The sequence below is a fragment of the Prionailurus viverrinus genome, chromosome F2 (assembly GCF_022837055.1).
Source record: "Prionailurus viverrinus isolate Anna chromosome F2, UM_Priviv_1.0, whole genome shotgun sequence".
Taxonomy (NCBI): Eukaryota; Metazoa; Chordata; class Mammalia; order Carnivora; family Felidae; genus Prionailurus; species Prionailurus viverrinus.
In genome coordinates, this window is record NC_062578.1 from 75,200,647 (window position 1) to 75,216,694 (window position 16,048).

Here is a 16,048-nt window from a genome sequence, read left to right on the forward strand (position 1 = left end):
CGTATGGGGGCCTGTTTCATGGGCCGAACGATAACAGCCTTGCTGGTCGACTCCCACGCTGACTGCTCGTCGGGGAGGAAGCAGGAAGGGCTGGGCTCTCTTACATATGGGAGTTTTTATTTTTATTTTTAAGTTTGTTCATTTATCTAGAGGGAGAGAGAGAGAGCGAGCGTGGGGGAGGCACAGAGAGGGAAAGGGAGAGGGAAAAATCCCAAGCAGGCTCCGGACTGTCAACACACAGCACAAGGTGGGACTCGATCCCACAAACTGTGAGACCATGATCTGAGCTGAAATCGAGAGTCAGATGCTTAACCGACTGAGCCACCCAGGCGCCCCCAAACGGGGGCTTGTTGAGCGTTCCTTCTGGGAAACTTTCAAGGAGTTCACAGGCCAGTAACCAGGCAGATTATTCTTTTTCCAGCTGAATGAGCTTCAGTTAATGGAACACTTTAATAAGTCCTTCTGGGTCCCAGGGAAAGAGAGACGTTCCTCTGCTCCTAGAAATGAATTTCTGGTTCCACAGCCACAGGCCCCACACCAGAGAGAGGCGAGGACTGCTTGAGGCTCTTATCTGAATGCCCGAGGCAGGATCACCGAGGTCGTGCCCCCTGCACTGGGCATCCCTCTGCTGAGAGTTCCAGGCTCACGAAATCAAAAGGGAGCTGCTGGAAGGCTCTGTCCCGATGCCTGACTGCCGCCTGCCTCGGAGGCAAAGGCCTGTGGCATTTCAGGATCACAGAGGAATGGAGGGAGGGCCCTACCTCTCTGCTTCCTTTTCCGGGTGGGGAAAGCAAGGCTCAGGGACGTGACTTGTCCGAGGCTGTATAGGCGTCTGTGGTGGCAGCAAGACTTGAACTCGTGGCCCCTAACTCTCCAAACATGTCCCTCCTTCCAGCACACCCCGCCCGTGAGCTGCTTCAGCAGGTGCCAGACAGGTGTCATTACCAACCAAGATGGCGGAAGAAGGGACCTCCGGGCGGGAATGGAAGCTGCCCAAGATTACAGCCTGCTGATGGCCGTGCCGGGCCACAGGTGGGTCTGCTTCTGCCCACCCCCCCCATACCGAATACGAAGCTACTTCAAATGTCAACCAAGAATGAACTGTACAAAATGGGTTAAGGAATCAGATGAGTCATTTCCTATTAGATATACATTTTTCTTCTGCTCCACTCAATCCTGTTTGATTTCTTCTTCTTGTCTTTTTTCTTCTCTCTCTCTTTTTTTTTTTTTTTTTTTGCTACATAGCCATGACCCCCTACCTCACCCCTGCAGACACTTGGAGGTGACAGATGGAGGAGACAACAGAGACTAGTAGCTGTGTTGGTGGGAGGGTGGGGAGGCAAACATACGGAGGGTCGAAGAGTGTTCTGGTACAACAGTCACATTCCCTGCCCCAGGGCCTTTGCACCTGCCACCCTTCCTGCCCCGCCTAGAAAATTCTTAGCCTAGAATCCACACAGCTTGCTCTCTGGCTGCATTCATGGTTCTGCCCACATGCCCTCCCTGGAGGGGCCTTCCCTGATCCCCCTAAAATCGCATCGCTGTCAGTGCTCCCTTGCTCGGCTACATTTCCCTTTGCAGACTCAGTCACAAAATGACACTTCACTGTACACGGTATTCCTTCTCTATTTGTCTCTCTTCCCCCACTGGGGGGGGGGGCAGGGACCTCACCTGCGTCCTTTACTGCTGTGTCCCCCATACTGAGAACAGCGGTGGGCCCTCAATATGTGTGGGCCGCACACAGGATGCAAAGTGCTCAGAGCTCAGCGAGCAGAGGTCCCTTTGGGTTTGTGTAGAGTGGGAGGTGGTGGGGGAGGGGGAGTTCTGGGTCATTTCTGGGCCTCAGTGTCCTCATATGGAAAATGGGATGGTGACAGTGACATCCTCAAGGCAGGGTGGCCCACGGATGGCTCAGGGCAAGTGTCCGGCTCAGGGCGGGTGCCCTCTCCGATCTGAGCTCTGTTGGCCCCGGACCGAGCAGACCAGTCACCTTCGGGGACGGGAGGCAGAGCTCCGCCTACAGACTTCCTCTGGCTTTTGCAAAAACAATAAAGCCAAAAATACTACAAAACCGCACTCTACATCTGTGCAGGCAGCGAGAGCTGTGGCGAGCAAGTGTGCATCCTGCCTCCTGGGGTCCTCTGTGGCGAGGCAGGATGTGGGGCTCACGGCATGGGAGGGGCACCCGGCCCTACCACGGGGCCCACGGGTCTGGTTCCCGGAGAGCCCGCGGCCTCAGAGTGACTTCCATGGAATACTGGGATGTCAGATGGAGGGGGGTTCGTTCCCCCCGGGAGTGCGTGTGACTCTGGATTTGTCCCAACCAGGGTACCCATGGAGGGTGGGGCTGTTTTCATCAAGTATCACCCCTTTCTCAGTCAGTCCCCTGCCCTGATGGGCTTTTCCTTGTCAACTCAGGAGCATAAGCGGCTGCATGAGCATCATCAAAGACTCATTGCCGCTCTGGCCAGAAACCACAAGGATCCCACTGTACGGATGGACAAACTGAGGCCCAGTGAAGGTAAAGGACTTGGCGAAATTCACCCAGTGCAACGTGGTGGAACCAGACCTAGAACCAGCTTTCTGGACTTCTGGATGAGGACGTTGGTGAGGTCGCGGTTTCTGGATTTTGTTTAAGCTAGAATCTTACCCGGGCAGAAACTAACTACTGAAGCAGATTTTCCAGTTGAGGGGGGCGGGGCCCAGCCCAGACGCTGGGGCCTCCCCACCACCCCGAAGATGGCTTGAAAACCAACATCACACCCACCTCTACCCCTACGCTAGAGTTTTCTCTGAGGACCTAGGAGACCAAATCAGGTGGTTCATCTGCGGTCACGTTACTAAGTGGGGCTTGTTCATTCTCAAAGATTTTTCAGAAGCAGGTTCTAGGAAACCTTCTGAACACAAGAGAGTGGGCCTCAAAGATGAGGAAACGGAGACGGGCACTCTTGGTGACGGGAGAGGGGGAGAGCGTGAGAAGTAGCAGGACCGGAAAGCGGAGATGGTCAGAATCACACTGAGGGTGCAGAAAAGGCTGGGGGAGGTTAGCCCTTGGCAATGCACCTGCTTGGATGTGGGATGAGGGCGCTGGGGGCCTGGTCTGGTGTCAGCCCGGTGCTGGACCCCACTTCCGCCACCTGTCTTGCCCTCCTTCCCACCGCGAAGTCAAGGATCGTACTTTCTGAATCACAAAGACACCTCCACGGTCAAAATGGTCTATAGGTACAGTCTGCACACGAAATGTAAGACATGCTTTATGACAGGGCGCAGAATGCATTTCTCAGGCCGCACGCGTTGGTGACTTGGGGCATTTAAATGTAGCAAAAAGGGGAAACCCTTGGTTAAGCGGAACTTTCCAGTGATTCGATGAGCGTCCGGTTCCCTGAACACTGCCCCACCGCGCGGGATTAGAAAGGATCCCCTTCAAAATATCCTGTATGTCTGGAGGGCCTACTGTGCTCTGTAGGAGGCACCGGGAGAGTTACGACACTAACCAGGTCACAGGTCTCCCACCCTTGGCTGCCGGGGGACAACCATTTCAACGCAGTTTAAGACAGAGAAAGCAAGCAATTAACAGCACAGGCTCTGGAGTCACAGAGAGCTGGGCTCAAGTTCCAGCCACTCACCAGCTGTGCGATCTCGGGGGGAGTGCCTCAACCTCTCTGAGCCTCGGCTTCTTCATCTGAAAAACAGGAAAGAAAAGTACTCAGACTTACCGCAGGGAGAAGGCGGGAAGATCTCTCCAGACTGTGCCAGCAACAAGCTAAGCTCACACACCCAGAGTAAATAGGGAGTGCTATTCTGATGGCAGAGCCCTGTCAGGCCCACTGGTGGCGAAAGAGAAGAGTCACCAGCAGAGCGCGGGGTCAGAGCCGGGAGCACTGAGTGGGGAGGCTCTGTGCTCCAAAATGTAAAAGAACGCTGTGCACTGCGCGGTCTCTGAGGCTGCTTCCTGCCCTAGATCGGAGACCAGGGGCCGGGGTGTGCCTAATTTGGACATGTCCTGTGCACCCGGCAGGGTCAGCCACTCCACACAACCTGTGCAACCTCACGGTTGCACGCGCAGTCCCCGAGGCAGCTCCGGCCTCCCGTTGGACCTGGGAGGAAACTGAGGCTCAGACACGTGGAGTGGCTTGGTGGGGCCACAGGAGCGGGGAGGGGCGGCGCGGGACTGGAAGCTATTGTTCCCCCATGACGGGAAGAGAGAGGCCCGTGCAGGTGGCACCTGCAACCGGGCTGGTGGCAAGTCCCGGCTCACGTGGGGGGCGGGGGGAGGAGGGTCTGACTCTGGAATGTTCTAACTGGCAGGAATCAGACAGCTGGGCATTTTGTAAAGGGAGAGGTTACTTGAATCTGAGACTCAGGAAGTTTTATTGTTGTTCTGGCTTTTTTCCTAAGTGCTGGGGGGGGGGGAGGCTCCCAAAACAGTAATAAGGACAGATGAAAATCCCGCCCCAGCTCTCCCCATGGTATTAATAATAAGCCCTCAGCTTGCAGTAGCTTCAGCCGCTCGCTGTCGCGGCTCTCGTCACCTGTGAGGCATGCAAAATGCTTTCCCTCTGGGAGTGGGGATGAAGAGAACTTTCTATAGCATTCCAATTTTAGTACGTGTGCCTGCCAAGGCAAGCAAGAAAAGAACTTTCGGGATAGTCAAGACCACCTGGGCTTGTTTCTCTCCCTCTCACCTGAACGCACCTGCGCCCGTGGATCTGAGCTCACTGACCTCTGCAGGTCAACAGTGGATGACCCAGAGGCCCATGGATGTTAATATTACAGAGCGGCCGCTCCGGCCAGCGGGAGTCAGTGCCCAGGATGGGCTGTCCTGCCTGTGTCTGACTCTCCATGGAAACAACATGAAAGGAAAATTTTTAGAAAGTACACAATAGTTTAATTCGAAGTAATTACTTTCTAGAATAAGCAGCGTGTGTTGTTTGCACCCTTTTTCCTGCCACAGGTCGGGGAGCACTGGGCGGGGGACATAGTCTTGCATAACTAACACTGGATGAGCTTCAAGGCCATCAGGGCAGCGGCTAGATGTGTATCTTTCAGTGAGTCACTTTTCCACCATGCCTCAGTTTCCTGATCTGTAAAGTGGGGAGAATGACAGTGTCTAGCTCCCGGCTTGCTTAAAAGATTAAGAAGGCCAACATATATGAAGTGTTTAAACTATGCCTGGCATACAGTAAGTCCTCTCTATGGGAAAAGCTGCCATCATCATAATCACCATCACCACCACCACCAACATCACCATCGCCATCATCACCACCATCAATATCATCTCCATCATCATCGTCATATCTTCAACATCATCTTCACCATCACCATCATCATATCTTCATCACCATCATATCAACAGCAGTGGCATCACCATTATATCTTTATCATTATCATATCATTACCATCATCATATCACCATTACCATCACCATCACCATCACCATCATTACCACCATCACCTCCATCACCATCACCGTCACCATCTCCATCAACATCATCATCATCATCACCATCACCATCTCCATCAACATCACCATCTCCAACAACATCATCATCATCATCACCATCACCATCAACATCATCATCACCATCACCATTTCCATCACCATCATCATCAACATCAACATCATCATCACCATCACCATCTCCATCAACATCACCATCTCCAACAACATCATCATCATCAACATCATCACTATCAACGTCATCATCACCATCACCATCTCCATCATCATCATCAACATCAACATCATCATCAACATCAGCATCATCATCAACATCAACATCACCATCAACATCATCATCACCATCACCATCTCCATCACCATCAACATCACCATCATCACCACCACCATCTCCATCAACATCATCACCACTATCACCTCCATCAACATCACCATCACCATCTCCATCAACATATCATCAACATCAACATCATCATCACCATCACTGTCACCATCTCCATCAACATCACCATCTCCATCAACATCATCATCAACATCAACAACATCACTATCAACATCATCATCACCATCACCATCTCCATCACCATCAACATCAACATCATCACCACCCCCATCTCCATCAACATCATCACCACTATCACCTCCATCAACATCACCATCACCATCTCCATCAACATCATCATCAACATCAACATCATCGCCATCAACATCATCATCACCATCACCATCACCATCACCATCTCCATCAACATCAACATCACCATCTCCATCAACTTCATCATCACCATCATCACCACCATCACCTCCATCAACATCATCACCACTATCACCTCCATCAACATCATCATCACCATCTCCATCAACAACATCATCACCGTCTCCATCAACATCATCACCATCAGCATCATCATCGCCAACACTATCACCATCATCATCATCACTGCTCTCATCTCCATCACCATTCACCGTCACCATCTACTCTGGGCCAGATGCGACACATCTTATGGGAAGTGTCATTGCTCCCGTTTCCCAGATGAGGAAATTGAGCCTGCGAGGGTCAACACACACAGACTTATTTGTCGTGCCAATAATTAATTAGCAGTGAGCTGGGAGGAGGCACATGGCACCATCTGCCCCAACACTGCTGAGCTGAGCTGAGCCACATCAAGCAGAGGACTTGGAAAGGCAGGCTGTCCCCATGTCCTTTGATCATTTTCTCCTTAGCTGGTGGATCCCTCTGTTAAACACACAGCCTCAGACACATGCCTCCCTAAGCAAGGCCACATATGTATTAGGAATAAGAGACAAACACGGAGTTTGGAGTGTTGCCACTGAATCCCAAGAGGAGACTCTGAGCCTGGTGGTTCTATGAATGGCTACTCAAGACAAATACCCAAACTCATAAACGAGACCCAGAAACTTCCCTGGACACAAAGCCGTGCGAGTGAGTTCTCTTGATGCCCATCCACATCCAGCCCTGTTGTGCAGGGTCATTATGGTGCTTTCCTGGTGGGGGACAGTATCTGTGGCAGGGGGCTTGGAGAATTACTGCCACTTGGGGGTTTACAACAGCATCTTTGTAAAAAGAATCTCTCGGAGTCAATTCCGGTTCTGAACATTGCCCAATTACCTTAGTGTAGGCACCAAAGGCCACAAGAAAATGAAAATCTACTGAGATTTTGCTGGAGAGAACTTGGGCCATTTTCTTATTTTTTGTTTGTTTGTTTAAATTCCAGTAGAGTTAGCACACAGCGTTATGTTGGTTCCAGGCATACAATACAGCAATTCAACAGTCCCATATATTACCCAGCATGGTATTATCTACAGTAGCTAAGTTATGGAGGCAGCCTTAGTGTCCATCAACAGATGAACGGGTAAAGAAGACATGGTGTATCTATGCAATGGAATACTATTCGGCCATAAAAAAGGAGTGAAGTCTTGCCATTTGCAAAACATCCGTCTTGATGTGGTAGATCCCGGTTGGCATAAGACAAGGACGTGCCTCAAGCCACAGCAGGTGAGCAACACCCAGGGCTCCCCCAAACCTGGGGGGCTCCCATTAACTGCTTCCTGCTTCACCACAGGATGACAAAAAATGTCTTCTCTGAGCACCTAGTTTGTGCCAGGGAATTGGGACAGGTGACAAGGACATAAAGAAGAATGGAATGAGGAGTCACCACGGCAGAGAAATGCCCCATCAGTACAGTTCGGGCCAAGTGACAACCAAGCATGAATAGCAACCCGGCTCCTATTCAGCGCTTCCTTGTGAAGCCCTACCCGCCCCCTCACCCCCCGCCCCTGCCAACGGGGCTGTTATTTGGAGACAAGGCCTATAGGGAGGTAATTAAGGGGAGATGCGGTCATACGATTGGGGCTCTAGTCCCACAGACCAGCATCCTTGTAAGAAAAAGAAGAGACTAGGGGTGCCTGGGTGGCTCTGTCGGTTAAGCGTCCGACTTCGGCTCAGGTCATGATCTCGTGGTCCGTGAGTTCGAGCCCCGCGTCGGGCTCTGTGCTGACCGCTCAGAGCCTGGAGCCTGTTTCAGATTCTGTGTCTCCCTTTCTCTCTGACCCTCCCCCGTTCATGCTCTGTCTCTCCCTGTCTCAAAAATAAATAAACGTTAAAAAATTAAAAAAAAAAAAAGAAAGAAAGAAAAAGAAGAGACCCTGAAATGCACTCACAGTGCACGCGTAAAGAAAGACCAGCAAGGACACAGCAGAAAGATGGCCGTCTACAAGCTGGGAAGAGAAGTCTCACGAGACACCACTTTTGACGGCAACTCGATCTTGGACTTCTAGCCCAAGTGAGAAAGAGAAGATAAGTTTTCGTGGTTTACGACACCCAGCCGTAGGACTCTGTTATGGCAGCCCCAGGAGACTCACGCAGGGCTGTAACTGCCATGCCCATTTTACAGATGAGGAAGCTGGGGCATGAGGAGGAGAAGTACCTTCCGGAAGGCCACCCAGCTACTAAATGGTAGAGCCAGGGGTCAGACCTACGCGTCTGGCTGCAGAGCCCAGCAGTTTACGGCCAACCGTGTTACACAAATACGTATTTCCTGCCTCCTCGGTCCCTACTTTCACTGTGAGAAGACTATACCTCCCCCCTGCTTTGATGTTCGGTTTGGTCAGCTCTCTTGCTTTGGCCACTGGGATGTCAACAGATAGGAAGTGTGCCATCTCTTGGCAGAAGGCTTAAGTTTGATTATGCGGGGGCACCTGGGTGGCGCAGTCGGTTGAGCGTCGGACTCTTGGTTTCAGCTCAGGTCACGGTCCCAGGGTCATGGGACCAAACCCCATGTTGGGCTCTGCACTGAGCATAAAAAATGCTTGATATTCTCTCTCCTTCTGCCCCTCTTCCCCACTTGTACTCTCTCTCTAATAATAATAATAAATTTGATTATCTGTTTTTTTTTTTTTTTCAGTTCTAGCATGACTGTGGCACACCCTAGATAATGACTACTTTTGGCCCAGGCCTTAGAGAAAACTGAAGGAACATTGTTGAGCCACAGCCGGCCTGCAACGGACCCACAGTCTACTTGTAATGTGAACAAGAAATAAACATTTGTTGAAAGGAGATTTAGGGATTGCTTGTTATGCAGCAAAGCTGACACATGTAGGGCTCGGTGTGCAATTATTCTATCTGCAACCAACCAACATCCAATGTGTAAGAATGGAGTAGGAGCTCAGGAGATCTGACTTCCAGCACAGGCTCTGCCATTCGCCAGCTCTTTGGCATTCACTTCCCTGCGCCTCGGTTTCCTCAGTGGCAAAACGGGGATAATAATAGTACCGACATCCTGAGGTTGACGCAAAGAGTCTGCGAGAGAGGATATCAAGTCCTCGGCGTAGTGCCTGACCTAGGAAGGGCTCACTATGGTGGTCAAGGAGGATGCGTGTGATGTGTGAAAGCTAAAGAAACACGGCTGGGTTCAGATCAAGTGCTCCTTTTTCAGCACGTCCTTATGGCCAGCGCCCCCTTGGCCAGCCAATGGGGAGGTCTACGTTCTACCAGAGGACGCCCAGGGCCCGGTCCTCCTCAGGGAGGCAGCAGGAGGTTGGATAAGGAAGGAGCAGGGAGGCCCTTGGGTCTTGTGAAGGGGAAGCTGGGCTCTCTCCCAGGCCCAGAGTTGTTGGAGAAGCATGGGTTGGAAAGAAGGGTAGAAAGGTACCTTGAAGGGCTGGCTCCTTTTCTCTCACTCACAGATGAGAAACTAAGGCCCAGGAAGGGGAGTGTCTTCCCCAAGGTCATACAGCTGGTTAGCATCAGAACTTGGACCAGAACCTTGGTCTCCCGAGAGCAGCTCAGGCATTGTTCCACCGCCTCCTGCTCATTTAGGAAGAAATGAGACTCATTCCTCATGCCGGCTTGGAAGGCAAATGTCAAGTGTCTCTATCCTCGTGGGTGGATTTACCAAAACTCAACACTGATTCAACAAGCTTTCCTTTGAGTCACTTCAAAACACCCCCTTCTCTTTCTGGGAAAGTCAATCCTGTTCACAGATCCCGGATCCTGGAACAGGTGGTGAGGCCGTCAGCTGTGAATACATGGCAGGCCATACAACAGGAGTCGGTGGTTGCTAGAGTTGTTCTTTTGAGGGTGCCTGTTCATTGGTCTGTGTTCCCCCAAGCCTCGCAACAGGCAACAGACAACTGCCTGTCAAGAGCATGGGACCGGGTGCTCTATGTTAGAGAAGACACAGACTGTGCTGGGCAGGGAGGGCTTCAGGGAGGAGGCAGCCCTGGCCCCGGATCTAGAGAGATGGGAAGAATGTGACAAGGCACAAGAGGAAAGGAATTCCAGAGTCCTGTAGGGTCAAGTTTGGAAAGGGAGCAAGGAGAACAAACGTTTCACGTTTTTGCTTTTGTTTTTGTTTTTGTGTTGCGGGGGGCAGGGGGAAGGGAGGGCGGGAGGGCAGAGCTGACAATGAGTAAGAGTAGAAGAGGCCGTAATTGGAATTTTCAGGGAGGTCAACTCAAGTGAGCTTCAGTTGATTCGTCTGAAAAATGGGGAAACTGAGGCCAACGGCATAGGCTCCTGGAGGGTAGCAAATGATGGAACACACATGGAGTATCTCAGCGTAGTCACACAGGTGGTTTAGAGCTGCACCCCCAACACAGCAGCTCCTGTTGAGAGACAGTCCCTCATGGTCTCTTGTGCATCTATGTCTCTTAGAAGCAGAATTACCGGCAGCTTCTGTTCTGGGCTAGCTTTTCAAGGATGTATAGGGAATGGAAGGTAGGGGGAGGGTGTCCGTCTGGAGCAGTATCATAATGCCCCCCCCCCCCCAGGGGACAAGTCGGGGAGGTCTGCTTGCAGCCGTTCTAAAAGATCATGGTTCCTCATCCGCAAAACAAAGCCAGGGGAAATGAGGCCAACATGAAGCTCAGGCTATGGGTTGTGCTGTGAGTAACAAAGTCCTTTGTCTCTGATCCAGGAAACTCATGTCTTCCACTGGCATCTGGCATCCAGCTAAGGTCTTAGCTAGCGAGCAGAGTAACGCCTCCGGATCTCCTCAGTTCTTTACAGCCGCTGGCCACACGTGGCTACTTCTCCTTAAAACTAAATGAAATGTAAAATTTAGCTCCTCAGTTGTATTAGCCAAATATCCAGGACGCAACGGCCCCATGTGGTGGGTGGCTACTAGACTGGACAGTACAGATCTGGACCATTTCCATCGCCGGGAAAGTTCTCTTGGCGGGCCCTGGTCTAGTAGATAAGAGCACAGGGTTTGGGGTTCAATCCCTGATTCTACTACTTACTGGCCAGGAGCATTTGAGCAAGTTACTTCACCTCCTTGGGCCCCTCTTCCTCATCTGTAAGGCCAGAGACACAGGGCTGAGTTCACGGATTCTCGCAAGGATTTCACAAGATAACCCGTACAAAGTATACCCAGCCTGGGCCTACGGTGAGGGCTCCCTAACCAAGAGCTAACGTTTTCAGGTAGTGAGCGAATGCCAGTTCCCCCCCTTCACACCACAGTTGAGGGTGGTGGCAGGCAACATGAGGGAGGCGACGGAATAGGTGGGAAGGTGGCAAAACCCAGAGGGGCCTGGGAAGCCAGGCCCAGAGGCCTTGCCTTACGCCAGAGGCGAGTGGGAGCCTTAGAAGATTGTAGACAGAGGGCTGCCTCTTCTCCCCCAGCCCAAGCTCACGGAGGCAGCGCAGAGAGAAGAGAGATCACAGGCTCTGGCCCAGAAGAGGGAGGTGACATTCTGCACCGCTGGCTGCAAGGCCTCGGGCCAGATGTTTTACCTCAAGAGCCAGGGCTTAGGCCGTGCAGACACTGGCATTATAAGACCCACGTCGCAGGGTTATCGAGAGAGTTAAGTGAGATGAGCCGTGCAAAGCTCCCGGTTTCTGGCACACAGTAGGGACACGAGGAAAAGAAAATCTTCTTCTCTGGGCTGGCCTAGAGGACAAGCAGGAAACCTGAGTGGCACCGAGGGGCAGGAGCTGGTAACCAAGAGATGCTGGGCTTCCCTTAGGTTGCAGATTACTCCCAGTGACCTCCGGAGTCCCTTCAGCTGGAAAGGCAGGTTTCAGGTTTTCATTTCTCAGCCAGGGTCGGGCTACTTGGATGGCTCTGTGTCCCCATAGAGCAGATGGTATTGGCACCAGCCTGAATGGCCATTCCCCCCTCAGCTGCTGTGACCGTTGGCTCCGGGGGATCAGCCCGGTTGGACGGGAGCTGCCCTCCCTGGGAGGCGACCACACCCTGGTCCCCTTCCCCCCGGGCAGCCCCCGGACAATGACAGAGGTGCCCGGGGTTACAGGATGCTGGCATCCTTTGGCTCAGTGTGGAACCCACCCTATTGTGGGCGCATTTTGTGCTCAGGGGTCCCATGGAGTCAGCTAAGGGTTGACTACGGCTGGAGGCACAGCCCTGCTCAGCTTCTCTTCCCCACCCTGCTCTGTCCTGTCCCCCTCACCGCCCCCCCTTCTCCTGGAGCACCTCCTTGGTAATCCACACACAGCCGAACGCCTGCCTCAGGCTCTGCTGGGATGGAACGGAGATCCCTGCATAAAGCTGGCCTGAGCCACAACCGTCAGTAAGAGGAAGCTGCACGAGTGAAATGTTTTCAAGTTCAGAGAACTCTGCAAGAGCGAGGGATCTCTTTGGCAACCGCCTGGTCCAAACCCTTGGCTTCATAATGAGCAACCAGACGCCCTCGGTCATTTAGCGAAGACTCATCGGGGCCCAGAATGTGCCAGGCTCTGTTTTGGATGCTGGGGACTCAAGGGCGAACAGGGCAGCACCCCCCCCTCTTCTTGAAGCTTCCGGATCACATCAAACAGCAGACCACAGCGAACACCACCGGGGCCCCCAGGCCAATGCCACCTTTCACGCCGGATTATTTCGACAAGTGCCAGCTCCACTTCCCACGCGGCTTCTCTGGGCTTTCATGTGAAGGCGCCCATCAGACACGAGGCCGATAAATATTTCATTGTCCTTCCATCTCATCCCACATCAAATGAAACGCGGCTGCGGGAGGCGTGGGGGAAGATCTGCTCAACTCGGAGACGAGTCGAGGCAAGAGGGTGGGTTTTCGAAGGGGCTCGCTGCTCTCTGAAGCGGGTTCTGCCGCTTGCCTGCCAGCCAGCCTGAAACCAGTACTGAAAGCCCCTGGGGCCTCAGTCTCTTCGTCCGGAAAATGGGCACGCCGGTAGCCATGACACAGAGGAGTGAAGGCGGCTCGCAGACTCGGCACACTGGGCACGGGTATCTGGTCTCATCACTACCGACCGTGTGTGTGCTTGGGCTTGGGGGGCGGGGTTCTCCTCTGCCCAAGGGGGGGTGGGGGCGGGATGGAGTAGGAGTCTGAGGAGGCCAGCCCCCAGTTCCTTCTTCCGAAGTCCTCACACTGTGCAATTCTCCGTAACAACCACTGACTTTTCCACTAGGAATCTAAGTGATCGGTCACAGCGGACAGAGGGCAGAGGAGCGAAACCCTCGCCACTCTCCCTCTTTGAGTCTCCAGCGTTCTTACCCAGTGCCCGAATTAAATCCCTTCGATGCCCTTGCACATTTTGGCAGTAAATACTCATCTCAGGGGTTTTGAAAAGAGCAGCAAACACCTTCTGAAAATTCTCATCAAGCCGAGGCCCGCGAAGGATGGAGAGGCAAGGTTATCCGGGTGTGGGGCTTTCATTAGCGGTGTAGGGGGAGGGAGACGTGCAGGGAACCTCTAAGTCCCTGGGGAAACAGTGAACAAGAATATAATGGAAACACAGAAGGGCGACTGTGAACACCTACTAGGTACCTAGCAGGTAAGGTTTACCAATTACTCACATGTGCACAGTTTCAAACGCTTTATGTGGATTAAGCCATTTCATCTTCCAAACAACCTAGTATTAGGGGCCTCGTGTCACTTCCTCTTTGGGCAAGCACAGAGAGGTGAAGTCACTCGTCAAAGGTCACATGGCCAGTAGATGGCAATGTCAGTACCTGAATCCAGAATGCCAGGCTCCGGGGCTGACGCTGATGGTGACACAGGACTTAAAAGTCGTCTCCCTTCCCCTGGGCTACAGACCACAGACCTTGTTACACGTAATCACGCCCATTTTTTTTTTTTTTTAGCTTTGAAAAAAATGTTTATTTATTTTGAGAGAGAGGGAGACGGAGCATGAGTAGGGGAGGGGCAGAATGAGAGAGAGAGAGAGAGAGAGAATCCCAAACAGGCTCTGGACCATCAGCACAGAACCCGAGGCAGAGCTCGGTCTCACGAACCGTGAGATCATGACCCGAGCCGAAATCAAGAGACTGACGCTTAACCGACTGAGCCACCGGGGCGCCCCGATCACTTGCATCCTTAAGGAGCATCCGTCAAGGTGCAGACAGGTAAAGGGTCTCCCTGTGAGCGCACTTGGAGACTCAAACCCAAGCGTCCTGTCCTCAGGGTGCCCTGAGGCCACCCAAGCCAAGGGTAATCAGGGGAGGGAAGCTGGGAGGGAAGGAGGAGAAAAGCCACTGGACCCCGCAAATCCGGACAAGCAAATGCATTTCTCCACCGGCCCTTTGCAGAACCTGCTGGGGCTTTTGAGTTTTTAATTAAAAATTTTGACAGGCAAGCTGTCTCCTGCAGGCAGCGCTGGGTAGAAGAATCCCTACAAGAAAAGATCCGAAGACAAGTCTAGAGCAGTCTCCTCTGGCGTGGCGTAAAACCCATGTGTGATTCTTTACCGTCAGGCTGACAACTCAGTCCGTAGGAGGGTCGAGATCTGGGGCGGGGGGGGGGGGGGAGGAGAGGGAGCAAAGGGGACTCGTCGCGTCCGGGGAAGTTGGGGACCCTCGCTTGGGGTCCCATGGGGGCTACCCAGGACTAACTGGCTGAATGGACAGGAGGGTCCCCTGAGAACACACTTGAAAATCAAGGTCGGTGGTGAGAACAAAGGTCAGAGAGGAGGGCACAGGGCACACAGGGCACAGGAAACCCCTGGAGAGCCATCCTCCACTCTGGCCCACCCTGCTCGCGTCTCCATGCCTCTGGCCTTGACCCCGCCCTGTGCCTCGTCTATAGCGGGGGCCTCTCTCACTTCCCCCGGGGACTTGGGATGTCCAACGTGCAGATTCGGGCCAGGACGTCCAGGATGCCTTGTCTTGAACCAACTGCCAGAATGAATCACTCATGGGGCATTTTGCTCTTAACCACTTGTGAGTACTTTTTTCTTCTTCTAGTTTCCCCCTTCACTTAACCTTGAAGTGGGCAAGTTCTCTGTCCCGCATAAAATTCCGTATTTACACAAAGGAAAAGATGGAGCATATTAGAAATGGAAACTTCCGTATGGCAGCAGTTGGTGAACTACAGCCTGGCCCTCTATTCGTGTAAATAAAGTTTTATCGGAACACAGCCGTGCACGTTTATTTCCATATTGTGAGGGATGGCTTTTGTGTTACAATGACAGCTAAGGAGCAGTGACCGAACAGCTACGGCTCTCAAAGCCTAGAGTATTTACTGCCTGGCCCTTGAAAGAAAAAGCTGTCTATGGGATTAAATGCCCTGAACAACAGAGAAAAAATAAAGGCAAACCAGAAACATATTTGTGGCACCTGGCTGATCGTAATATATAAAGAGCTCTTACAAACTAAGAACACACACGCAGACACACACACGCCTAGTTTTTAAAGTGGGGGAAGGACGAGAAAGGCAAAACAGCTCAGGAGAAATGCAAGTGACCCGTCAGCTACAAAGAGTAGCGAGCTCTAGTGCACGAACAATCAGAGTGATACAAATGACAGACAGATGCCATTTCTTACGGTATTGGAATCTCAGGACTCAAGAAGAAAGAACACGCCTGACCAAGCCCTAGTTCATCCTTCGTGTGACCCCCTCCTGCTCCCGGGCAACAGGGAATGTGTGTGTTTCGTTGTGGTTTCGGGGGTCACCGACTAGCTCAGGGCGCCCCCCAGAGCCACATCCGCCGGCCCTCTATTGTGACCCCCGCAGGGCGCACAGGGCGGACGCGTGCTGTGGCAGAGAAGCGAATGGCCAGGGGTCAAGAAAGGAGGGACCACCTGTGGCTGCCCTTCTTCCTTCTAACAGCTGCCCAGTCTCCTTCTGGGGGGTCCCTGCCTTCCCCCCACC

The 16,048-nt window shown here is 52.5% G+C and overlaps 1 protein-coding gene across 6 annotated transcripts in view; it reads right to left on the reverse strand.

The window, feature by feature from the left end:
* Positions 1-16,048, reverse strand: part of ST3GAL1 (ST3 beta-galactoside alpha-2,3-sialyltransferase 1) — a 96,143-nt gene that overhangs the window by 38,215 nt on the left and 41,880 nt on the right. For 2 of the 6 annotated variants that reach the window (XM_047842877.1, XM_047842878.1), the window contains exons 1-2: positions 3,778-4,083; positions 3,627-3,682 (exon numbers count right to left, since the gene is read on the reverse strand). The exons of 1 other annotated variant lie outside the window; for it this stretch is intronic. The gene's annotated coding sequence lies outside the window, so the exon portion shown is untranslated. Of the gene's footprint in view, positions 1-3,626; positions 3,683-3,716; positions 4,084-16,048 lie in introns of those variants that run through there. 3 more of the 6 variants (XM_047842874.1, XM_047842875.1, XM_047842879.1) reach the window with 2 other exon arrangements.